Source organism: Mustela putorius, unplaced genomic scaffold, assembly GCF_011764305.1.
Source record: "Mustela putorius furo isolate JIRA1106 unplaced genomic scaffold, ASM1176430v1.1 tig00000083_pilon_pilon_pilon, whole genome shotgun sequence".
Classification (NCBI taxonomy): domain Eukaryota; kingdom Metazoa; phylum Chordata; class Mammalia; order Carnivora; family Mustelidae; genus Mustela; species Mustela putorius.
This window is the reverse complement of record NW_025421273.1, coordinates 31,968,752-31,993,634: the sequence shown is the minus strand read 5'-3', so window position 1 is coordinate 31,993,634 and position 24,883 is coordinate 31,968,752. Positions and strand designations below refer to the sequence as shown.

Sequence of the window (24,883 nt, the reverse complement as noted above, 5' to 3'; positions counted from 1 at the left end):
CATATCCCCCTCTCCCCATCTTGTGCTCCCTCATGCATTCTCTCAAATAAGTAAAATCTTTAAAACAGTAATGTAAAAGCTAATGTTTGCTCAGTGCCTAATTGCCAAATGCTGTTCCAAGGGCTAATGCTAAACACAGCACTTAAAATATTCTAAGTCCTTTCCATTTGTTAATTAAGCAAATTCTCCCTAAATCCTGTAAAGTGGGTACTTTTCTTGTCTTATTTACCAACAAGGAAACTGAAGCACACAGAATAAGGAACTTGGCCAAGGTCACTCTGCTAATAAGTGGCAAAAGCAGGATCTGAAGGTGGTCAGGCTCCAGGATCCACACTTTGAATCACTTGACCGTAATGCTTTATACTGGGGCATTGTATGTTCGAGAAGCCATGTTCTATAAGAGGAGTTTTTAAAATGTCGTTCCATCAAGTAGTTCGCCGTCTAAGCCAAGGCTAATACAGTGATGATTTGGGATGACAAAATGGTTTCCATTTGATTCCAATGATTTCAGCCAAAAAGCAACAGCCACAAAATTGTGTGGAACCGCCGCAGGTGTTTCTGTGGTTTCTTTTCATCCCATAGTGCATTTCTGGAGAAACTGCCAGAAGTGTCTACTTTAGACCAAGCCAGAGTTCACAAATAAAACTACCTCCATTTAAGGCAGATGAGGCTACCACTTAGGAAGCCAACATTAGTATCTCTGGTTGGTGTATATTAAGTTGATTTGGGAGCAGTGATCATAATGGGCACTCCTTGCATTCACGCACATAGACCGCTGATTTTCTTTGCCCCGTTTCTGGAAGAGGAACCCGAGCCTTGGAGTGCATGGTAATTCTCCTGGGTGCCACCTGCCTCTTAAGAACCAGGACTGAAGAACTCCAACTTGTAGCATGGGGCAGTTTCCATCTTACCCCATAAACCCACAGACATCAGACTGGCTGCCAAATCAGGTCTCAGAGGAATTGTATACAAGTTCTTTCTTTTAGCAATCCTGCAGATATGTCAAGTGGCCTCTTTCCATCACCAAGCCCAGGGGCATTGTCTGATCCTCAAAAATATGTGCTTGGAGGTAGTGGTGAGTAGGTGGGTGCCCACCTCATGTTTTTGACCCAAATGGTGGATCTAGTCACTAAGATGAGAGATCTTTTGAATAGTAATACATTTAAAGCTGAGTATTTTAGGGGCACCCGGGTGATTAAGTTGGTTAAGCATCTGCCTTCCACTCGAGTCAGGATCCTGGGTCCTGGGATGGAGTCCAGCATGGGGCTCTCTGCTGAGTGGGGAGCCTGCTTCTCCCTCTGCCTGCCGCTCACCCTGCTTGTGCTCTCCCTCTTTCTCTGTGTCAAATAAATAAAATCTTTTAAAAAAAAAAAGCTATTTTAATCAAATGCAAATAAAGTATTTTCAGTTTTTCTGTTCGTGATTTATTGTGACAGAACTTGTGGTGGAGAGAGTGCTTATGAGCGATTGTCTGTCTTGATTGACCAGAGTTACGATGGGAAGGTCAAGCTATCCTGGTTAAAGTTAAAAATTAGTTACTGTTCCCTACGATACAGTTGAATAAGCACATTAACAGTTTATAAAAGAGGTTGTGAAATCTTCTACGGGGAAAAAAAAATATTATGTAACCCATTTGAAAGGGGAGACTTCCTCACCCCCCCTTCTCCAGAGGGGGCTGAACTGCACCACTGGGAGGTTCATTCCTATTTCATAACTATTATTAGTTCTCCAAAGGGCTTATCTTTTATTGTTAATATCATTTCTCTCTGAGCTGCTTTCTCCACTCTGTCATCTCCATCTACGTCACCACCCACACCTAGAGCCATTATAAACATGTCCCCAACGCCGGGCACTAATCTTCAGTAAGTAGAAACAGCAATGTCTTTTCTGCCTACCAACAGGTTTATAAACCTTGAAACATCAGTATGCCACGCCTTACTGGATTTTGTTGTCATGGTGGTTGAATATCCAGATGAAGCGTACCTGACAAATCCATGTAGACATCCACTGTAACAATGACTTCCAAAGTGAGTATTTTTTAAGCTGTATTGAAGAGCATTAAGAAGTATTTAGGATTGTAGCAGCCCTGTTATCCTAACAGTCTTCTGATCTAGAATTAAAAACACAGCAGTAGTGCCATTCATGTGTTGTTGTTGTTGTTTTTTTTCTAAATAAGCTTTAAGCACTATAAGCAGACAGTAAGGGCACTAGTATGTATAAGCTTCAACTTGTTTTAAATACCTTGCTTTTCATCATGGCTGTCATCGTTACCTACGTTTTAGGTTGTTGGACAAAATTGCTCTGACATAAGCTTTAAGTGCTTCTTTTGATTCTTTTAGAATCAAAGCTTCAATCAAACCTTAAAGCACAAGCTTTAAATGAGTCTTTGATTCTTTTAGAATGTGAAGTTCTACCAACAATAGGAATGACATTTTCCTTTTATGACAGAAATATGGTCTTCAAATGAAAAATCTTTTTAAAAATGTCAAGAATTTGTCCTCTATATTCTCTCAGAGGCAATATAGACAGGTGTGAGTGCCAGCTCCGTACACCAGCAAGGACACTGTAGCTGATTTATTTAATCTCTTTGCATCTGAGTTTCTTCATTTATAAAATGGACATAACAAAAGAAGTTGCTTTAGAGAGTTGATGAAGATCAAATGGGTTGTTTATATCCTTTAGAACTCAGTAAACATTCTGTATGGCTTAGCTATTATTATATCCCGTTACTAACCGTTAATGTTTATTGAGGATTTACCTTGTATGAGGAAGTCCTGTTACAAGTGCTTTACTCATCTTATCTTAATGATACTGTAAAACCCCTATTAAATAGGTACTATTATCTCCATTTTATAGATGAGAAAAATGCACAGAGATTTTCAGCAGTTTATCCAATGTCATACAACTGTTAAGTGATAAGACTGGGTTTTGACCCCAGAAAGTCTGGCTGTAAACCCATTTTAATTAAGTAGTATAACTACACAATAATACCTCTCAAGTCATTCTGCTTAATTCATGGCGGTTCAATGATACAGAAAATTGTCAGAAAAAATTCAAAGCAATGGGCAATGGGTGTTTCCAACCAAAATGCGTTCACTAGGGCCTGGAGGGTTTTTATTTTTTTATTTTTTGCACATATAGAAAATGTCATTGGAAAAATAACTGAATGTCTGATAATGAGGCATTACCTTATCTATCCAGTTACTCCTGAAAGAAAAGAAAAACAATTCCAAACCTTAAGATGGTAAGAGGTAAATCAAGAAAATATAGGATATATTGATACATATTTGCAAATGATATCCATTAAGGGGTTAATATAAAAAATATATAAAGAACTTTTTTTTTAAAAAGATGTTATTTATTTATTTATTTGACAGAGATCACAAGTAGGCAGAGAGACAGGCAGAGAGAGAGGGGGATGCAGGCTCCCCGCTGAGCAGAGACCCTGATGCGGGGCTCGATTCCAGGACTCTGGGATCATGACCTGAGCCGAAGGCAGAGGCCAACCAACATAGGAAAAAAATGTTCACTTTGATTGTGTAATTAGGACAATAGTAATTTCCAGTGCATGTGATCATGTGGTGGGACAGCAGAGGAACAGATTCAAACAGCCTCTGCAGGGCAGTTTGGTGACTTGTAGCAAAAGCCTCAAGCAAGCACATCTCCTACCCAGTAATTCCACTTCTAAGAGTTTATTTCATATAAAGAAATGCATAAATGTGTTCATTTAAATATTATTTATAATAAAAATTTGGAAACTACCTAATAAGGAATTTATTATACATATGACCATGTAAATTTATCCTGAGGAAATGACCATGGATGTGTGCAAAGATTTATCAACATAGATGATCAACATAGATGTTCATGATAGTAAATAGTAAATTTTTAAAAAAGAAGAAAGAAAAAAATGATTCCTGTTAAAAAGGAATTAAATGAATTATAAAGCACCTGCATGGGGCACCTGGGTGGCTCAGTGGGTTAAGCCTCTGCCTTCTTCGGCCCAGGTCATGATCCCACGGTGCTGGGATCGAGCCCGGCGTCGGGCTCTCTGCTCATCGGGGAGCCTGCTTCCCTTCCTCTCTCTCTACCTGCCTCTCTGCCTACTTGTGATTTCTGTCTGTCAAATAAATAAATAAAAATCTTAAAAAAAAAAAAAGCACCTGCATGATTTGGATATTATGTTACAGAAGTCCATAAACATGCATATGAAAAGAGTCAAAGAACATACACTACAGGTTAACAATCATAATTTCAGAATTGTAGTACTAAAAGCGAATTTTGCTTTAATTTTTTTATGTTTTTCAGACTTTCTGCATTAAGTACTTCTGTACTTCCATACTGGGGGAAAATAGGAATCTTATAATAAATGGAAATAAATATTTATTTCAGTGTGAAAAAAAATTCTGGCCCATATGATACAAGATTGTAAACTATAAGCAACAGAAAACCCAGCTCAAACTGCCTTGACAAGAAGGATGTTACTGCTTTTCATGTTTCAGGCATGGCTCAATCCAGCCCCCAGATAAAATTGTCAGGACTTGGTCCTTCTCTCGGGATCTCTTAAACTTACTTACTCTCTCTCTCTTTTTTAAATTGCTTCATTTTCAGGAATGCTCCCTCCATAAACTTCCACATTGCAAATACGATGGTGCAAATATGCCCAAAATGTTTCTATTCTCTTCCCCCTGCAAATTCTTCAACTGCCTTTTTCATAAGAGTTAAAATAAAAGTCCTTGATCTTATTTTCATTGGCCATCTTGGGACAGTTTTTTTTATCCTTGATCCAATCAAACACTACCGTGAATGGAATGCCCTGATTGGTTATGCCCCGGTCACATGTCCACTGCTGGAGCCAGGAGGTAGGGTCAGCGAGGGTGGCAGGGAGTGAGAGTTAGGGAAGGGTGGTTCTCTAAGACACGGTGGTGTTCCACGTAGAAAAGGAAGAGTGTGCAGGATGCTGGTGAACTGAAACCACAATAACAAAAAAACAAAAACACATTCACGACGAGATTTCAGTTTCTTTAGATGCTGGTGGTGCGTGGGCAGGAATAGAGTTAGCAGCCTTGAATCATTTAGGTCTCTTGTGTTTGCACATGACAGAGAATCCAATTAGACAGGGCTTAACAAAGACAGAGAATCTATTGACTTACATAATTGAGAAATCCAGAGGTAGAGCTAGCTGGCTTCAGCTAAGTCTAAGCCACCCGAGGGTCTGGCTCTGACAGTCTCTCCAGTTTTCAAAGTGGTAGCAGTTTTACCTCCAGATTCCACACAAAGGCTCCCGGCAACTCTGGGCTTTCTCTCCCCAGGGGAGCAAATTGCTGCAGCCGGTCCATACCTCACATCCTCACACTGCCCTCAGCATGATCCAGGGACAGAGAAACTGTAGCATTTTTCTATACAGGTCAGGTGATTGTCACTTCTGTCACTGGTCCAAATTAGAAGAGTAGGTAAAAATTAATTAATTCTTCCAATGTTTGGTAGAATTCACCAGTGAAGCCTCCTTATCCTAGACTTTTCTTTGTTGTAAGTTTTTGATTACTAATTCAATCTCTTTACCAGTAATAGATCTGTTCAGATTTTCTGTTTCTTCATGATTCAGTCTTGGTCGGCTGTATGCTTTTAGGTGTTGGTCCGTTTCTTCAAGATTGTCCAATTTGCTGGCATACAATTGTTTAGTCTCTTATGATCCTTTGTATTTCTGTGGTATTATTTGTAATGTCTCCTGTTTCATTTCTGATTTTATTTCTTTGAGTCCCTTCTTTTTTTCTTGGTATATCCAGATAAAGGTATGTCGATTTTGTTTATTCTTTCAAAAAAGCAGCTCGTAGCTTCTTTCATTTTTTTCCCCTATTGTCTTTTAAAACTCTATCTCATTTATAATTTCCATTCTGACCTTCGTTATTTCCTTCCTTCTGCTAACTTTGGTCTTCATTTGTTCTTCTAGTTCCTTGAGGTGTAAAGTTAGGTCATTTATTTGAGCTTTCTCTTTTTCCCTAATGTAAGTGTTCAGCGCTATGAATCATTGGCCCAAATTGGATCACAAGCTCATTCCTGACCAGTCTGTGTGGCCTAAGGAATGGGATGCATGGTTGGCTTGAGCCAATTATAGTCCATTCCTGGAGATGGGGGCCAGGTCAATGCCATCTTGACCCCGAGAACGGAAGAACGGTGTATCCCCAAGGAAAATCAAAGGGTGGGGAGGGGAAGAATCCATGCTGGGGAGTCCGGGCTCCAGACTCCAACTCCTTAGGAGTCTGAACTGTTTTAAACTCTACCTAGTTGTTCATTTTTGAATTGGAAATATTTATTAAAACTATATCCTGCTTGTGGCTTCACGCAGAATATTTCTAACATACTTGGCTAAATGAAGAAGCATACGTTGGTTGCAAATCTTCAGGCATATCTCCATTTTAAGTTTTTCAGATGTGCCTACTGTCATTTAAAGGGGGAGAGAAAATTACATCATCCTGTAAACTGCCCTTCACAGCCCTGGGAAACCTTTCTTCTCTTGGGTTGAAATAACCGAAAACTTGTTTTTATTTTTAACATGTATTTTCATGAAATTTTGTTGAGGGAAACATATGGGGCTTTGAAATGTCAGCACACTGGGAGGAAGGCAGGAAGTGTAAAGAGTTTTGTGCTCCTGTCTCTTTTATTTACAGAGTGGGTTCAAAGTCGTGCAGGGTTAGCGAGAAAAACAAACACAATGATCCCTGCCTGCTTGGGATGACATCTGTCCACCAGGACAGTCACTAGCTTTGGGTTTTGAAGGGTTTTCGGAAGATGGCACAGGAGTGGAATGACATGTTTTCATCTCCAGAAGAAAGTTTGCACGAATCCTTTCAGAAGCAACCTCTCCTGTGATAAATAAATGTGCCTCTGCCAGAGAAAGCAACAAGAAGACCTCAGCAACTGACGGCTTAAGAGAGAGCGAGAAAAAAAAAAATCACCAAGGCTAATGTCATTGCAAATGAGGGACAGCTTTGAAGGTTACACGATTAAAAAATGCTCTGCGCAGACAACAGCAGGGCTGGGCATATGATGTGACTCACTGATCTGTTTTCCCACGTGGCAGCTGCTGCACGAAAATCCCCCATCTTCTCTCTCATGAGTCAACGGAATTCTGCTAAAGGGTCATAAAATGGCACTGAAAACATGTCTGCTACCAGGGCCCAGGAGATGATGGAAGTGGAGAGAGGGGGTCACCAAGGGAAGGGAAGTGGGCGTACCAGAGGCCCGCCCATGTGAAGGATGGCTCCTCTGGAGCCTGGGGCACAAAGGCAGATGGGGACAGACACTCCAACACAAGCACTGGGTGCCCAGCCCTGGCTTCCGGGCTCCCAGCCACGCCCATCGCGCGTGGACCGCTCCTCAAAGACCTAGAGTCTCAGGCAGTGAAGGGAAACTTCCTTTTTCAATTCCCGGATTCTTGCCAAGACCATTTTATCTGTTGGATTTTCTTGGTCTCACAGACTGGGGTACTGTGAGATTCCATAATCATGGCTGAGTCCCCTCAAAGAAACAATTACCATCTCTCACATTTATAAAGAGCATTTCAAAATCTGAATTCAGCCGTGCTCACGTAAATGCCCACAGAACACAGAATTATCCGGATTTCATTAAATGTTGAATTGATTAGTCATAAAAACGTCATTGCATTGGAAAACCATTTTAAGGTTAGATTTGATTTCACTTCGAAAGAACTTCTGAGTGGACACGATGACCTGATGAAACTCAGAGCCAATTGCAAATTCACTGAGCGCTTCATTACCATATGATTTCAAAAGCAAAAATGCAATAGTGTTCTAAAAAATTCTCAGTCAAAATTATGTTTAAAAGGAAGATAGGTGCATTTAACTCTATCTGCTAGGATGGAAGGTGGGACCTTTAAGAGAAAAGAGAGTTTGTACTTGAAGGCCCTTCAAACAGTCTGGAACCTGCTGAGTGCCTATGCACATGCGGTGCTTAAGTCCAAAGGTGCTCTCGGCTGTGAATCATATTAGAGCCCACGCATTCCTACACTAAACGCAACAGTTTGGGGCTCAGGGCATGCACAAACCTGAGTAGACACATTCCCACTCATTTAGTAACTAGTCAACAGATATTTTCATGCCTAGTATATTACAGGAGGTGTTCTGAGGACCAAGAATTCAGCCACAAAAACAAATAAATCTCTGTACTGATAGAACTTTCGGTCTAATGGGGCCAAGGACTATCACCAAATAAGTTAAATGTATAGTTTGTGAGGTGGGGGTAAGTGGTAAGGAGAAGGGTAAAGCAGAGAACACGTATGAAGTTTGCAGTTTTAAACACAGCGGCACGAAAGGACTTCATGGAGAAGGTGTCATTTGAACAGAGCATTGAAATTGGTGAGAAAGAAAGTTGGGCTGCTATGTGAGGGAAAAGCATTCCTGGCAGAGGGGAAGGCAAGTACAGGTGCCCAGAGGCTTGAAATGTTTGGGCAGCCTGAGAAAGAGCAAGAAACCAGCACAGTAACAGAAGCATCATCGAGGCTGGGACTAGCATTGGATAAGGTTGGAGAGCGGCCTGAGAACTGCACCAGGCTGGGTCTCCCGAGCCATCGTTAGGGGGTTAGACTTTATTCTGAGTGAGATGGGGAGCCGTTGGAGGCAACAGTGTGGCATGGCCTGATTTAGATATTAACAAGATGACCTGGCTACCGTGTTGGCACAGACTGAAGGTGACAAGCACAGAAGTGGGTTCATCATAGCATCTGCTGTCGCTATAGCATGACTGGGGGCTGCTACTGCAGTCAGCGTGGTGAGAAACACGGGCAGCTTGGACCAGTGTGAGTGTGGGATGCAGATACGGAGGACTGAAGAGGCTGGATCTGGTTAGACGTTCAGTTCTTACCTTTTTTGTCTGTGTAGATGCTTCCCTCCTCACTCCACCATTCTCCACTCTGTTCAGGGTGCACAGAAGCAAAACAGAGTCAGGACAGGTGCTTTAGGACCTCAGAAGAATGGGCACACTTTTCAGTCATCCCCGATAATAGGGATTTCATCCTAGCTATCTTGCTGTCCACAAACCATCCCTGGTCCCCAGAACCCTCATGGGCCTCTGTCCTGAGAGAGGAGACAGACGCCCAAGGTCAGAGCAAGGTGCTCACAAACAGGAAAGAAAAAAATTCCAGCTACTCTTGTTTTAGGAACCAGTTAGTTGTTGGGGATTTGTTTTGCCCTTGCTTCCAGCAGCAGGCTCCCTGGGAGCTATCATCTGAAGAACACTTGACAAGCCAGAGACTCTGATCAGTGTGGCTTCCACACTGGGCCACAGCACTCACTGCTGGGACCCACGGGACTCATCTGAATCTGCTTTGGAGGATGTTTCTTCAAACCATGTTGGGCTTTTTCCCTTTCAACGTTTTATTTTGCTATAATTTCAGACACAGAAAAGTTGTGAGAATATGACAAAGATTTGTCACACATATCCCCCAAATGTTAACATCGACTACATTTGTTTTATACACCCACACACATTTCTTACCTGAACTTTTTGAGAGTCTTTTGCAGCAAACATGACCAACTCCTTCCATTTTGCCCAGGACCTTCCTGATTTTACATGGAAAGTCCTGCCTCCTTTGGCTCCAGGCAAACTGAGACAACTGGTCACCCTAGCTACAGCCATGATGCCCACTTATCTGTCAATACCTCAGGGTGTATGTACTACAAACAAGGACATAACTAACTATTGTATGGTTAAAAAAAATCTGGAAATGAACTTTGATACAAAAGCCTCTTCAATCTACAGATGACAAAGTTTTCAGATTTTGCCAATCTTCCCAATCAAGTCTTTTGCAAAAGAGAAAATCCCAGATCATGCTTTGCATTCACTTGTCATGTTTCTTTTGTATTCCTTCATCTGGACCAGTTCCTCAGTCTTTGTCTTTTGTGAGGCTAGTATTTGTGAAGAGAATAGGCCAAACATTACGTAGAATGTCCCTCAGCATGGGTTTATCTGATGTTTTCGCACAATTAGATTCAGGTTAATTGTCTTTGGCAGGAATCCCACAAAAGTGAGGCATATGGTGTTGATTTATCCCAGGAGCAGGTATATTAACTTTGATCACTTGATGGAGGGGGGTTTCTGCCAGGTTTCTCCCCTGTGAACTCGCTATTTTCCTTCTTTGTAATTAATAAGTAGATTGTAGGGAGACATTTGGAGACTATGGAAGTATCTCATTTCTCATCAGACCTCTCATTTGCTTCAAAAGCCATTGAGGATTCTTGCCTGCATTATTATTATGATGGTTGCCCATGGCTGAACTTTATTTTTGAATATTTTAACAGTGAGAATCTTCAGTAGAAGAGTGCATGGGTTTATGGAGAAAAAAAGTTAGAGATAATTACAGTACAATGTAGCACGGGATGGCAAGCTATAAGACCCTGGGTAAAAGCTAGCCCAACACCAGTTTTGTAAAGTTTTATAGGAACATAGCCATGCCCAACTGCTTCCCTATTATCTACGACTACTTTCACACCACAATGGCAGAACTGAGAGACTGTATCAGAGACTACGTGGCTTGAAAAGCCCAGTGTATTTACTACATGGTCCTTAGAGAAAATATTTGCTGACCCCTGATAAAAGGGGGAGGCCTCCTTTGAATTGAACCTCAGTTCTGTTTAACTCATAGGTAGGGAGCACTCATCTGCTCTATAAAGCCCTGAGGGGTGGGTTACAGCAAGTAATGGGTGTTCCTGCCCCGAACCTGGTAAGGTATAAGGCTTCTGCACTTGGGTTACCATACATACTACGGAGATGTCATGTCATGTCTTACTTAAAAGAAATTAACTCTATTTTTCTTTTAAAGTATAACTGTATATTATCAAGAAAGAAAATTACACCAAGATATAGTGATTAATTACAATTACTATGATTAGCCTGACCCAAATCTTTGCATGTCAAAGTATCGCCAAATCATATAAGAATGTCCTCTTTATTTCTAGTAAATCATTGGTACAACAGAACTCGAGGGATTAAAAGAATTTGAACCGCTTTCAAAATGTGTAACATAAGCGGCCCCTGGGTGGTTCAGTGGGTTCAGTGACAGACTCTAGATTTACACGCAGGTCATGATCTCAGGGTCAGGAAATGGAGCCCTGAGTCAGGTTCCGTGCTCAGCAGGGAGTCTGCCTGAGATTCTTTCACTCCCTCTGCCCCTCCCCCTACCCCATGCTCTCTCTCTCTTTCAATAAATAAATAAGTCTTTTTTTTTTTTTTAAGTGTGTAGCATGAAGACAGAATCTGTTTTGGCACTAGATTCAGTAAAGATAAATAATAAGGGTTAATGGGAGGTTGAAAGTATCAATTAGTCATTTACATGTGAAGTCACTTTTATTTCCAGAATGAGTCTTGTTTACTAGAGCTCCAGGCAAGATTAAGCTAAATTGAGTGTGTTGCTCAGAAGGCTCTGTTTTGTGATAGGAAGAGGAAGTTCTGGAAAATCAATTAAGAACTCAAAGTAACTTAATCTTGTTGATTGTTCCCTTTTATAGGGAACACCCATGCCGTGTAGTGCTGGAAAGACCAGCTCCAGGAAAAGATCAGGCCCAGCCTATATGATTAGAGAGTTATGTATCTTTCTGGTGAATTTTGTCTAAACACACACACACACACACACACACACACACACACACACACACAAATCTAGATTATTTCTAAAGTCAAAGCAACAATTTTTTATTGGTAAAAGCCATCTATAGAAGATTCTTGCTTGACATAGTGTTGGGATAAGTAGGCACAAGAGAGTAGTCAAAGAAAGTAGGCAAAGTAGGCAAAGAGAGTATTAGGGCACCTGTCAGGGTCAGTTAGTAGAGCATGTTGACTCTTGATCTCGGGGTTCTGAGTTTGAACCCCATGCTTGGTGTAGAGATAAAATCTTAGAGACAAAAAAGAATTTTCATGACCGATAGAGTTCTTACTAAAGATTATTACTTTATACTCTAGGGAAGCATGAGACTTAAAGCAGACAGTGCAGCTCCAAAACTGGATAGGATATTGAAGACTTGGAAGAATATAAAAATGAAACCCCAAATAATTACAAAATAGCAGAAGATAGAAAAGGAAAAGTGGATTGATTGGTGTAAGACTAAAGCACATGAACTTCTTCTGCCCAAGACACTCACTGAAGTGGATGATAGAAATTAAGCTCAGGCAACAAAGAACCGCTGAGTCCTGAAATGGACATCTAGGAAGAAGAGAGGGAGAAGAAGAAAGGCTCTCCTCTTTTCAAGTCTCCTGCGGCCACTTCTGGTGTCACAGAGCATAGGTATCCTTTGCTCTAAACAAATCGTTACAGATTGCATATCTGTCCTCCCCCCACTCCAAATTCTTATTTTCAAAGCCTAACCCCAATGGGATGATAGTAGGTGAGGGGGCCTTTGTGGGAGGGACTTAGGTTAGATGAGGTCATGAAGGAGGGGCCCTCTTGATGGGACTAAAACCTTTATTTTTTTTATTTTTATTTTTATTTTTAAAAGACTTTACTTATTTGACAGACAGAGATCACAAATAGGCAGAGAGGCAGGCAGAGAGAGGAGGAAGCAGGTTCCCCACTGAGAGGAGAGCCTGATGCGGAGATTGATCCCAGGACCCTGGGATCATGACCTGAGCCAAAGGCTTTAACCCACTGAGCCACCCAGGCACCCCAGGACTAAAGCCTTTATACAAAGAGGAGGAGACACAGGCTCTCTCTCTGTGATGTGAAAATGCAAGGAGAAGATGAGGGTCATCTGCTAACCAAGAAGAGGGCCCTCACCAGATACCGCATTTGCTGACGACACTTTGCTCTGGAACTTTCCAGCCTCTAGAACTGGGAGAAGTAAATGTTGTTTAAGCCACCCAGTCTGTGATATTTTTGTTATAACAATCTGAGCTGAGGCACAAAGCAAACACTCTTCTATCCAGAAGAGTTGGGGGAGGGGTTAGGTAGAATTTTCGGAATAACTGAATATTCTAGTATCTTAAGAGTTCTGGAACTCTATATTTCTTTACAGCTGCCTAGACATTTTCACATACAGTGACTGATTTTATTATCACAGCACACCCTAAAATAGGCATTATCAGCCCTTTTTTGCAGATGGAAAAAACCAAGGACCAGAAAAGTGAAGGAAGAGAGGGTCCCAAATTAGCCAATCCATGAACCAGGGCCTCTTGAGTTCAGATCAGGGCATATCCTAGAGCATTATGAAGACTCTGATCTGTCACTGCATTGGTCCGGTGTGCAGCAGGAAGCAAGTGTTCACTCCGGATGGTTGAAATGAAGAGACTCTAATGAAAGGGTTCCTTATAAGGTGTGGGCAAGGTGCAGAGCACAGCATGAAGTGGGAGCATTCAGATGTCTGCAGAACTGGGGAGCTGAAGGAGAAGCAGAGGGGATAGTCTTCCTCAGTGCACAGCATTGGAGCTGCGGATGTGAACTGGGCTGCTGGGCAGGAAGGGCCCAATGACGGACACTAAAGCCAGAGGCAGTGGGAAGAAACACTCCAGCCTCCCGCAGCCTTCAGTTCTCCAGCCTGTTCTTGCACCAGCCATCAAGTGAGTCAGCCAGAATGTGCTCATCTGCTTAAGTGGCCTCCCTGGGCAGAGGGCAGGATGGTGGAGTGTGGATTTAGGAGGGGACAGGAAGAAGGCCCGCAATGAAAAGGGAATAGCCAGCACTCCAACTCCATAAAGGAATACCCTAAAAAACGCTTACTCTAAAATAATGTTGAATAGAATTTATACAGGCTTAGGCCCGTTATCCCTTACCTGAAGCTCTTTGGGTCAGATGCATTCTGGGATTCAAAATATTTTGTATTCTAGACAGATAATAGTGACATAAACTATATATTATATAATGCCCCCAAACAGAAACTAGGGCACCGCCTGTCATCAAACACATTCATATGCTTGCAGCAAAAGGCATGACTATTTGCTCTAAGTGAGATAAATGAGTATAAATAACTTTTCCTTAGCCCAGGTTAGTTTTTGCTACCAAATGAATTTTGGAATTGTGGACAAGGGATTATTGCCAGTAGTTTAATGTTCGGCAAGCACCCTAGGATTTTGTAGCATTTTATTGTCATTATTATGAATGCTGATTGTCTTTCTTTCGCTAGCTTATTATGTGTATGTATTTTTCGGGATTAAAAAAATGCAAGTTTACCTCATATAGGCTTTTAAAAAAATATTAATTTAAAAATAAAAGAACATGGTGATCCCTTTTGCGAAAGAGTCTCTGGCCTGGAAATGATTCACGGCAGAATTCAGCTTTAAATAGCAAGCACCCTGCTCCTTACAATTTGGCTTTGTCGACAAAAAAGTGGAGTGACACACTACTTCTCCTGAGTGGCACTGGGTACTATGTCCTGGATGGGACCCTGACAGTGAAGAGAACATCACCCCCACTCTATCCTCTCGGATTCTTGGCGTGCTCTGGAATGCCCACATTAGCAGCACGAGGAATGGTTTCACGGAACTCCATAGCGATCTTCAGTGGTAACTTTGTTGGCAGGCATTCCTGGTCTCTGAAGCTCTGAAAGACACAGTTCTCAGAACGACTTAACAGGAAGCCTCACCCATGAACAGAGGAAGCCGAGGAAGGAAGGAAAGATGGCAGTGCTGGGGGAGGGGCGGCAGAGCAAACAATAAGCAAAGTCACATGCCTTGGGACCGTGTCTACGTGGTCAGAGGAAGCACCCCCATCTGCGCCTTCCCTGCTGCCCCCCAACACTCTTCTAGGTACCCGGCCTCTGCTGGCCCAGATCATTTCTCATTTCCCAGGCTGACTCAGACATGTCCTGCCTCAGGATATTATGTTCTGGAACGCCTCCTCTCCCTGCTCCTCATCCTCCCAAGTCCATCGCCCAGCTATCACTTTCCCATGATGCTCACCCTATTTTACTTTTGTTGGAGGAATTAATTGTCTTATTCAATTTCCGAAATTAAAAGCTTTGTCCACTTACTACTTTTTTCCCATTAATTCATCAAGCATTTATTCAAAATCGCCTCTGTGTAGCTAGGGTGCTTGGCTTCAGACTTTGAAGACAAGTGAGAAAAGGTTCGTGCGTCACAGAGCTTACAGTCCAGTGGGAAAAGGTGGGCAATAGGAGAACAGAGGAGTCTGGGAGCATGCAAGAGGGACAGGCTGCCCAGCTGCGGTGCCTGCTTGTGGGGGGCGGTAGAGGAAGACTGAAGCCTCACAGGCAGGTGGGAAATAGACCAGTGAATGGAGGGGAAGGCTGTTGCTGGCACAGGAGAGCATGGCACGACACCAGAGGCCTGAGGATCGAACTGTATTCCAAGAACTGCAGGTCACCGAGCATAACTGGTATGCAGAGGTCAGGCAGGAGAGGTGAGGTTGGACGGTGAGCAGCGGCCTGATGCTGAAAGGTCTTGGCAACCCTGCTATGGGATTTAGGTTAGTCCCTGGTGGCATCTGAGTGGCCTGGAGGGATGAGGCATCCGGTGAAGTCACAGATCAAGGTATGATCATCTGGCATCTCAGGCTGAGTTCCCACAGAAGCAGATTCTGAAATAAAGATTCAAGTGCAAGCAGGTTAATTGCGAGGTGATCCTAAGAACTCTAGGGGTGTGGGGAAGCGGGAAGGGAAAGTGGCCACCACAGGGAGCGTGGACAAGCACGTTGTCGCTGTGAGTGTCTCTGCTCATGCCTCTGAAAAGCTGTAGAATGAGTTTTAGAGTCATTTCACTTGATGGGCAAGGTATTACCCACTGGGGCTCCCGTCAGTCTTTGTTCAAAGGTGGTTCTCAGGGGCTTCTGCACCCCAACACTGTGGCCTGCCCTGCATGAGGGGCCATGGGCGCCTTCAGTCAGAGAGGACCTGCGAGAACCAGAGAGGCGCTTAAGGAGGAAGCCACCGGTGTAGATGGTTTGTGTCCTACGTACGTCTGGTTATCCAGATGGAATAATCTGGACATGCATGGCAGTTCTGGCAGTCAGGGCAGGAGATGGATGGCTCACACAAGGGGGAAGAGAAGAGAGCTGTTGGGGGAAGGCAGACTTGAGGAGGTGTGGGCAGGCGTGGCAGCCACGAGGAGAGGTAAGTGGCCAGGAGTCCCAGCACTCCGAGGGCTGAAGGGGGAACCACTGCCTCCTCACCCCTCGGGCGGGACAGCCCTGAGGCTTGTTCTACAACATCGTTTTCCAGAGGTCTGAGCCCAATGTTCACCATAAGCACCATGGATGTCCCCTGGATTGGCCGCTTTCGCTTTCCCGGCCCACTTCCCCGCTCCCCTAACTGGCCCTATTTCATCCAGTTAACCTTCTCGGTGGGAGATGGTGAGAGATAGAATGGAGGAAAAGAGTGTGTGATCAGGAGTGTGATCTTATGGAGAAAACTGTAGCCCTGCCCAGGGACAACTTGCCAGACAACAAGCTGAGGGCAAAAGCATCACATTCCTTCTCTTGCCCGGGCCCCAGCCCGAGGACGGGGATCTCCAGTGATGTGATGCTTCCCAAGAGAAGCTTCTCCCAGGGCACAGAGCAGGGAGAGCAAATCAAGAAGACCCAACTCCTGGGGCGCCTGGGTGGCTCAGTGGGTTAAGCCGCTGCCTTCGGCTCAGGTCATGATCTCAGGGTCCTGGGATCGAGTCCCGCATCGGGCTCTCTGCTCAGCAGGGAGCCTGCTTCCCTCTCTCTCTCTGCCTGCCTCTCTGACTACTTGTGATTTCTCTCTGTCAAATAATAAATAAAATCTTTAAAAAAAAAAAAAAAGAAGAAGACCCAACTCCTGTCTCCCGCCAGGAGAGAGGTGCAGCCTTTAACCTGCACTATTCCGATTGGTATTTCTGCTGCCAAAGAACTCCTTTCATGGCAAATGCGGCTTTATCTGACCCCACCTTATACTTGTGAACTCCTTGTAATATAATACAGTATCTAAATTACTTTTCATTGACCCCATACTTCTTCTTCTTCTTTTTAAAAGATTTTATTTATTTATTTGACAGACAAGAGGTCACAAGTAGGCAGAGAGGCAGGCAGAGAGAGGGGGAAGCAGGCTCCCTGCTGAGCAGAGAGCCTGATGTGGGGTTCAATCCCAGGACCTTGAGATCACGACCTGAGCCGAAGGCAGAGGCTTTAACCCACTGAGACACCCAGGCACCCCGACCCCATACTTCTTTTGCCTCAAAACAACCAGGTCGGCTGGGCAGAGCAGGTGTTAGTGTTCATTCCCTATTGATCCAGGAGCCCAAATCTTATCTTTAGCTTCAAAGTCCAGCATTTGCTCCAGTACACTATGTCCTTCCAGGAGTCAAGGTCGTCAGTGCTCAGCAAGGACCGCACTCTGAGTGTTTGCCATACATCTTTGTAATTGCTTAGCTGGTACTCAGTCAGTAACCAAACTTCTCAATTTCTGAAGGTCCCAGTTAGCGTCAACTTTCTTGGTTTGATAACAATCTGACCTAAATTAGACGTGACCTCGGTGGTGCTACAGATGGTCTGTGTGTGCCCTCCACCCACCAAATTCATGTGTTGAAATCCTAACCTCCAGTGTGGTATTATTATGAGGTGGTTAGGTCATGAGGGTGGAGCCCTCAAGGGTGGGATTAGTGCCCTTCTAAGGGGCTGCAGAGACCAGAGTTTTCCCTTCCACCATGCAAGGACACAGGGAGTAGACAGGCATCCGTGACCTAGGAAGGGGGCTCTCACCAGACCTGGAATCTGTCAGCACCTTGATCTTGGACTCCCCAGACTCCAGAACTGTGTGCAATACATTTCTGTTGCACCTGATCGATGGCATTTTGTTATGGCGGCCCAGATGGTCTAAGGCAGGAGGGTACATTATCTCTCTTAAACTGTGGAACTTCATGGAAAATCTACTTGGGCAGAGGGAGGCCGACAGAACTAAACTTGCTGAATGCCTACTGGGTGCCAGACAATTTGTAAATGCTGTCACTTTACAGATGGAGAAACCAGAGCCCAGAGAGGCTGAGTCACTTGTTCAAGGTTACACAGTTAGTAGGGCAGAGCCAGGAATGCAATCTGTGTCCCACTGACTCCAAATTCCATATTCTTCTGTGCTTCAGTAAAGGTTTCCAGTGGATGATGGCTAAGAAAATCAATATTTTTTGAAACACGACAAAGAGGGTAAGGAATGATTTTGGGGTCCCCCGTGACACACGCATGATCCTTCTCTTGCAGGGACGCGTCCTTGAGCTGCACTGTTGGCAGGCTGGGGGCCTGGGCTCCGGATCCAGATCGCCACCATCCCGCTTCGGCTGGTCATTGATCCTTTATTCACTGTGTAACTTTAGATGAGTTATCCAAGTTCCTAGTGCCTCAGTTTCCCCACCCCCGCAAAGTAGGGTCAATAATATCCTTGCCCCTAGATGTGTAAGGGACATTAAGCAAAGCTCAGGGTGCCTGGTGCAGAGTAGCCCACCAGGAAGATCAGCCGTGAGGATGTCTCTGACCCATGACCCGTCCTAGAAAGTGTAGGGGTGGACCTGGGAATGCCGGGAGTCCAGGACCCACAGGCGCCAGGACAAACGACCGCCGTTCCCTCTGGGTGGAAGCGTCTGCACCCGCCAAGCGAGCGGCACATTGAGGGGTGGGCGGGTCTCATCAGAAACGTATTTTGGTCTGTGGTTTCCCTGAGGCATTTTTATCTTTCCCAAATGACCCCCTTGGGAAAATGAGGCAGCTCCATATATAAAAATAGCCAGGATGTGAGAGAGGAAGTGAGAGGTTTCCCAAGAGAGGGCAGAGCCGCGGTGGTAGGAGCTCCGAGTCAGGCCCGCACCTCCACGGGGTGGCCCCTCCTCAGGATTATCCAACCAGCCCAGGGATCTGAACGGCTTCCTCCTTTCTGGACAGAGACCATTGTCTTGAAGACAGTGGTGGCTCCTCTGTGTTGGTCTGACCTTGGCTGAGGCTGGGCGGTTACCCGGCTCTTCACCTCTACCTCGAGAGGGGGAAGGACTCTGTATCCCTGCTGTGCTTCCCAAGGGAGGGCTTGTCAGCTCAAGCCGCTAAGAAACTCCTGCGATGTTTTAGCGAAAAAAAGGGAAGCTTTTGCCTTCTTGTGGAAGTCAGAGTTTAGGGGAAGGAGGTGTCTGAATTATTCACTCACTCACCCACCCACCCACCAGTCACTGGGTGTTGTGTTAGCTCCCAGGGCTGCCCTACCCAGGTACAAACTGGGTGGCTTGAAGAACAGGGATTTATTCTGCCACAGTTCTGGACGCCCAAAGGCAAGGGGTCAGCAGGGCCACGCGCTCCCCGGAAGTTCTAGGGTTCAACCCTCGGTTGCCTCTCCCGGCTTGGGGTACTTGCCAGCAACCTTTGCATCCCCTGGGTCATGTCTGTGAAGTGTCTGTGCCAGCACTGCCTCTGTCACCCCATAGCCTCCTTCCCTCTGTGTCCTGTCTCTTCATGTGGCCTCTTAAGAGGATGCCAGTCATCAGATTTACAGCCTGTCTTAATCCAGTATGATCTTGTCTTCCCTAGTGGCATCTGCAGAGGCTCTACATCCAAATAAGACCTCATTCTGAGGTTCTCTGTGCCTTTGAATTTGGGGAGACACTATTCAACCCAGTTCAGGTGTCTTCTTTATGCCAGATACCCCGCCAGTGAGCCTGGATATAGAGACGAGTAAGTCCCCCCACGATGTCACAGTCTACAGAAGAGGTAGACACAGAAGCAAATGATCGGGCTGCCCTGCCCTGAATGCGAGCTAATGCTTCACATTTATTGAGCACTTACTAAGGGCCTACCACAATATACATTTTCTATCAATCAGTGAATACATGGCTAAAGAAAATGTGGGATTTATATGACAGGAAACATTATTCAACCAGAAAAAAAAAAAGGAAATCCTGCCATTCGTGGCAACATGGATAGACCTTGAGGGCATGAGACTCAGTGAAAAAAAGTCAGGGAAGGACAGACACTGTATGATCTCACTTATTTGTGGAATCTTAAAAAAAAAAAAAAAAAAAGAATTCAGAAATACAGAGAACAAATTTGTGGTTTTCAGAGGCAGGGGTTTGGGGATGGGGGAAGGAGGGGGAGGGGGTCAAAACTTCCAGTTGTCAGAGAAGCAAGTCCTGGGGAAGTAACATACAGCATGGTGACCACAGTTGAGAACACTGGATTGTATATTTGAAAGTTGCTAGGAATAGATCTTAAAAATTGCAATCATAAGAAAAAAATTTGCAACTATGTGAGGGGATGGATGTTAACTATACTTATTGTGGCTATCATTTTGCAATATACACATAAATCATTACAGTGTACATCTTAGACTAATATAATGTTATATGTCAATTATATCTCAATAAAACCAGAAAAAGTGTAAAATTTTGAAAAAATTTTTTTAAAAAGGTGCATTCAAACTCATATCACCCTCCTAGAAGGCCCAGGAGGTGAATACTACTATTCTCTCTGTTTTAGAGATGGGGAAACTGAGCTCCCCAAAAAGCTGTAGGTCAGAGCTCGCTCCCTTGGTTCTGGAAGCCAGGGCACACCTCCCTGAGGAGCTGGCATGGAGGCAGAGACTGTTGGAGGAGAAAACGGGAGCTCTGGGAAGGCTGGAGGGCAGATGGGGCGAGCAAATGTTCCAAGCAGAGGGAAGAGCCAGCGCCAAGGCCGTGAGTCAGGCACAAGCTTAGCATGTGTGAGAGGGAGGGAGGAGGCGGCCGCCTCACAAAGAACTAACTGCCTGAGAAGCCAGGTGAGCTTAGACGGAGGGGCCCTGGGGCCAGACTTAGTCTTTTTAAGAGTCTCTTGGGCTGTTGCTGGAAAACGGTCCACAGCAGAGCAGGAGGGGCCGCTGGCTCAGCTCAGAGCAGAGGTCAGGAGGAAGGGCTGGGTTTGGCTTGCTGTTGACAGGACTGGTGATGGATGTGAAGGGGAGGGGGTCGAGAAATCCCAGCTCACAGCCTGAGCATCTGGGGGTGAGCATGCCGTGAGGAGGTGAGGCTGATGAGGTCGGGCAGGAGTAGTTGCCTGGGTTTAACATGTGTGTTAGGCATTTGTTGGCATCTGAAGCCAAGGGACTGAATCAGAATGGGGCCTTCCCAGGCCATAGTCATGTAGTTCCGGGGAACCTGGTTCCCAAACCTAGAGGTCCTGTAGAAAACTTGGGGGGCGGGGGGGCATGTTGGAAATACAGACTCCTGGGCTTTATCTCAAACGCGCTGAGTCCTGATGGAAGAGCGTCCAGGAGTCTGCAGGGCTAGGAGGCCTACTGTCCTTCCAGAGTCAAACTTGCTTTCCTTAAGCACTTCCTCTGGGCCAACACTTTTCAGTCCTTGTTTTTTTAAAATCTCATAAGAATTCCATGAGATCCTTTCTCCCCTCCCTCCATCACAGATGAGAACCAGAAGGCTGAGAGCATCTCAGTCACTTGCCCTTGTCTCCCAGCAAATTCATTCGAGCGGCTGGGGGACGGGGAGCTGGGCGCCTCGATCTTGAGTGCATTTCATGAATCTCTTGAATCTTCAGGCCTCTTTCTTTCAACCAAGGCCTTTCTCCGGTGCCTGGGGCTTACTTCAGAAAAGCGGTGTCCAGCTTCTTGTCCCGAGTCTGACTTAGAATGTTGCAACCGCCTGTGGATCTCCTCTTTGAGTAAATATTTAAAGCGGATTTAAATTTTTCCTCTTCAACCTTTCTAAATAAAAATAAATCTCGCCCTCTGGACTGTGTCCACTTGCTTCCCGTTTATTTAAGAGCTCCGTTTATCCTGCTGAGTGTCGGTGAAGTGGGGCCCAGGCAAACAGAGGATGCCTGTGGTCAAGGAAGGAGAAGGTTCTGCAACATGGATGGACCTTGAGGGCATGAGACTCAGTGAAAAAAAGTCAGACAGGGAAGGACAGACACTGTCTCCCCCCCCCCCACCCCGCCGATCCCCTCCAACCCCCACCCCCACCCCCACCCCCGCAGCAAGCAAGCTTGCTACCAGGCTCATTTGCAACCCTTGCATTTGGCTGAGTTGCACCCCCGGAGATCAGCTCTGGAGGGAGTCACGCCCCAGACAGATTCCCAGATACGGAGGTAAATGCTCACGATCTACCGTCAGGGATCACAAGTTGCAGACTTTTTAATGATGAAAAAAATGCTGTTTGTTTTCTTTTTTAGGAGTTAGATCCCCGGGCCCCCAGAGACAAGTCGACAGAATGAGAAAGTAAGTGACCACTGACTTCCATCTGAAGTAATTTTAATCCACGGAATTCCAGAAAAGTCCACTTTTCCTACTTCAACCGCGCCCCCTCTTCCCTTTGTAATTTAGCCGCCGTTTCCCAAAGACACGCAGCAGTGAAGATTCTCGCTCAGAAGGCCCTGCAAAATCAAACAGGGAGAAAGAGACATCACGCCCCTCCCCTCGCCACCCTGTCTGTCCCCCTGGTTCTGCCAGAACTCCACCGGCTTGCCAAGAGCCACCCAGGAACAGATTTCCTGTCTCATCTGCTGCATCTGGTCGTCCACTCCTACTCCCTGTTCATCCCCCCCAAAGGCACTGCTGGCCACAAACCCGCTGCAGACGCCGAGCTCGCCCTGGCGCTGATGCGCGCGGCTGCAGCCGCCCTCCCTTCTGCTTCTTCCGGAAACGCAGAGACGCAGCCGCCCTCCCTCCACCCAGCCAGGTGACACCGGGCAGCTCTCTGGTGGCAGGGCCACGTCCAACCCCCCCGCCCAGGAAGCCAAGCCTTTACCATCTATACACTCGCTCCTCTATTCCATGCCCGCGGCTTACACTTAGCTGGGAATAACCTCACCTCCGGTTCAAGCCACGGGAAAGTCAGGAGGCTTGGGTGGTATTTCAGGCTGAGTAATTGCCTTGCTGGGGTGGGGGTGGGGGTGGGGGTGGGGGTGGGGCGCTGGCTGAATCCTTTCTGAGCCACGGTGTCTCTGACTTGAAAACAGAGAAATCTCCCAGGCAATAGGTGTTTGTCAGGTGCACTGAAATCGGCTACTAAAAGATAAATCTTGATTTTAACAGATGAATCCTGTTTATTTTCTTCTTCCCTTCCCCCCCCCCCCACCTTTTCCTTTTTGGTTGGTCTGGAGCATCTTCAATGCCTCCTTGGTGGGTGCCCCAGGCAACCTGTGTAGACAACCTACTATTTATCTGTTATGGACCGGATATTTAGGTTTCCCCAAATTCCTATGTTGAGGTCCTACCTCCCAGAGTGCTGGGATAGGGAGGCGGGGCCTCTGGGAGGTACTGAGGGTAGAGCCCCCATGGTGGGATTAGTGGCTTTCTAAGAAGAGGAAGAGACCTGGGAATGTCCTCTCCTGGTCCCGTGAAGATCAAGGCGGCCATCTGCAAGACACGAAAAGGGCCCTTACCGAGAACGAGATCTACTGACACCTTGAACTGGGACGTCGGCCTCCAGAACTGTCGGAAATAAATGTCTGTGGATGAAAACCAGTCTGTGAGATTCAGTTATAGCAGCTGGAGGAGACGTAGACATTATCCTTCCGCCACTTTTCCTCCATGTTCATATCATCATCCATAACCATCAAAGAACATCTGTATAAATACATATATGTTTATCATTGTTTCCTTCTTTTTATATTTTTCTGTATCTTGCTTTTTGTTTGTTTGTTTCCTGTAGCACCTAATGGAATCCCTCTTAATTCACTCAGGCTAGCTCTAAGTTATCTTTCTGAACAGCCACAAAGTGGAGCAGAACTACAGTTTCTTTAACCGTTCTCCTACAGAGAATATTTACTTTGTGTTCAGTTTTTTGTTTGCTTGTTTAATCACCATTTACAATGGAGTGCATTCCTGTGAAAATACATCCTTAGGTCTTAAAGCTTTCACTCCTAAGGGATAGATTCCTGGGAGTGCAGATTCTGAGTCAGACATGTATGTATTTTTAATCATAAAAGATGTTGCCACATTTCTTTCAAGAAAGATTGCATTAATACATACTTCCAACCAGAAATGTTCTAGAGTCCACACATCCTCTTTAGCAATAGGGATTATTGGTCCCCCATTTTCCCATCTGATCAGTGGAAGTTGCTGTCTCGTTGTGACTTTACTTCCTATCTCCCTGATTGCCCCTGAATTTGAGCCTCTTTTCATGCATGTGCTGGTGACCTGGAATTGCTTTTCTGTGAATTACCTATTCACATCTTTGGCTCAGTTTTCTGTTATGCTGTTTATCCCTGACTTAACTTGTTTTGTAAGAGTTCTTTGTATATTATAGCTGTTCACCCCCTGATCTCTGGGTTGCTCCCCAGGCTAGTGTTTATCTATTGACTTGGTTTATGGTGGCTTTTCCAAGCCATGGCTTCTCATTTTTATCTCATCAAGTATGTATGTATGTACTTTATAGCTTCTGAATTTCCAACATTGATTAAAAAGCTCTCATCCACCCTATATTTTACATGTGGTGATCCAGTATTATTGTTGTTTCAATTTTTACATTTAGATCTTCAATCTACTTAGAATTTATTTTGTGTATGGGGTAAGAGAGGAGCCAAGGCGGGACTTGGTCCCAGGACCCTGAGATCATGACCTGAGCTGAAAACAAGAGCCAGAGGCTTAATCAACTGAGCCACCCAGGTGCTCCTCATCTTTATTTAATACCCAATCCTTCCCCACTGGATTGAAAAAATCACTTTTTAAAAACAGCTTTATTGATTTTCAACAACATGGATAGAGCTAGAGAGCATAATGAAATGCTAAACCAAGTAAGTCAGAGATAGACATACTATCTGATTTCACAGATATGTGGAATTTAAGAAACAAAATAAATGAACAAATAAAAAAAAAAAAGAGAGAGAGAGAGAAACTAACCAAAAAACAGACTCTTAACCTTACAGAACTCTGAACCATGGTAACCCTCAGTTATCAGAGGGGAAATGGTTGGAGGTCTGGTTGAAATAGGTGATGGGGAT

General features: G+C 44.9%; 1 long non-coding RNA gene across 3 annotated transcripts; it reads left to right on the top strand.

Moving 5' to 3' along the window:
- The first annotated feature begins 1,754 nt into the window (after positions 1-1,754).
- LOC101680204 lies at positions 1,755-24,369 on the top strand. Of its 3 annotated transcripts, none has more exons than XR_006605598.1 (3): positions 1,755-2,027; positions 22,112-22,157; positions 22,263-24,369. It is a non-coding gene; the product is annotated as an uncharacterized LOC101680204 (long non-coding RNA). The 3 variants fall into 3 exon arrangements; XR_006605599.1 differs by lacking the exon at positions 1,755-2,027 and adding an exon at positions 21,917-22,027; XR_001181150.2 differs by having other exon boundaries at positions 22,112-24,369.
- The last annotated feature ends 514 nt before the right edge of the window (positions 24,370-24,883 follow it).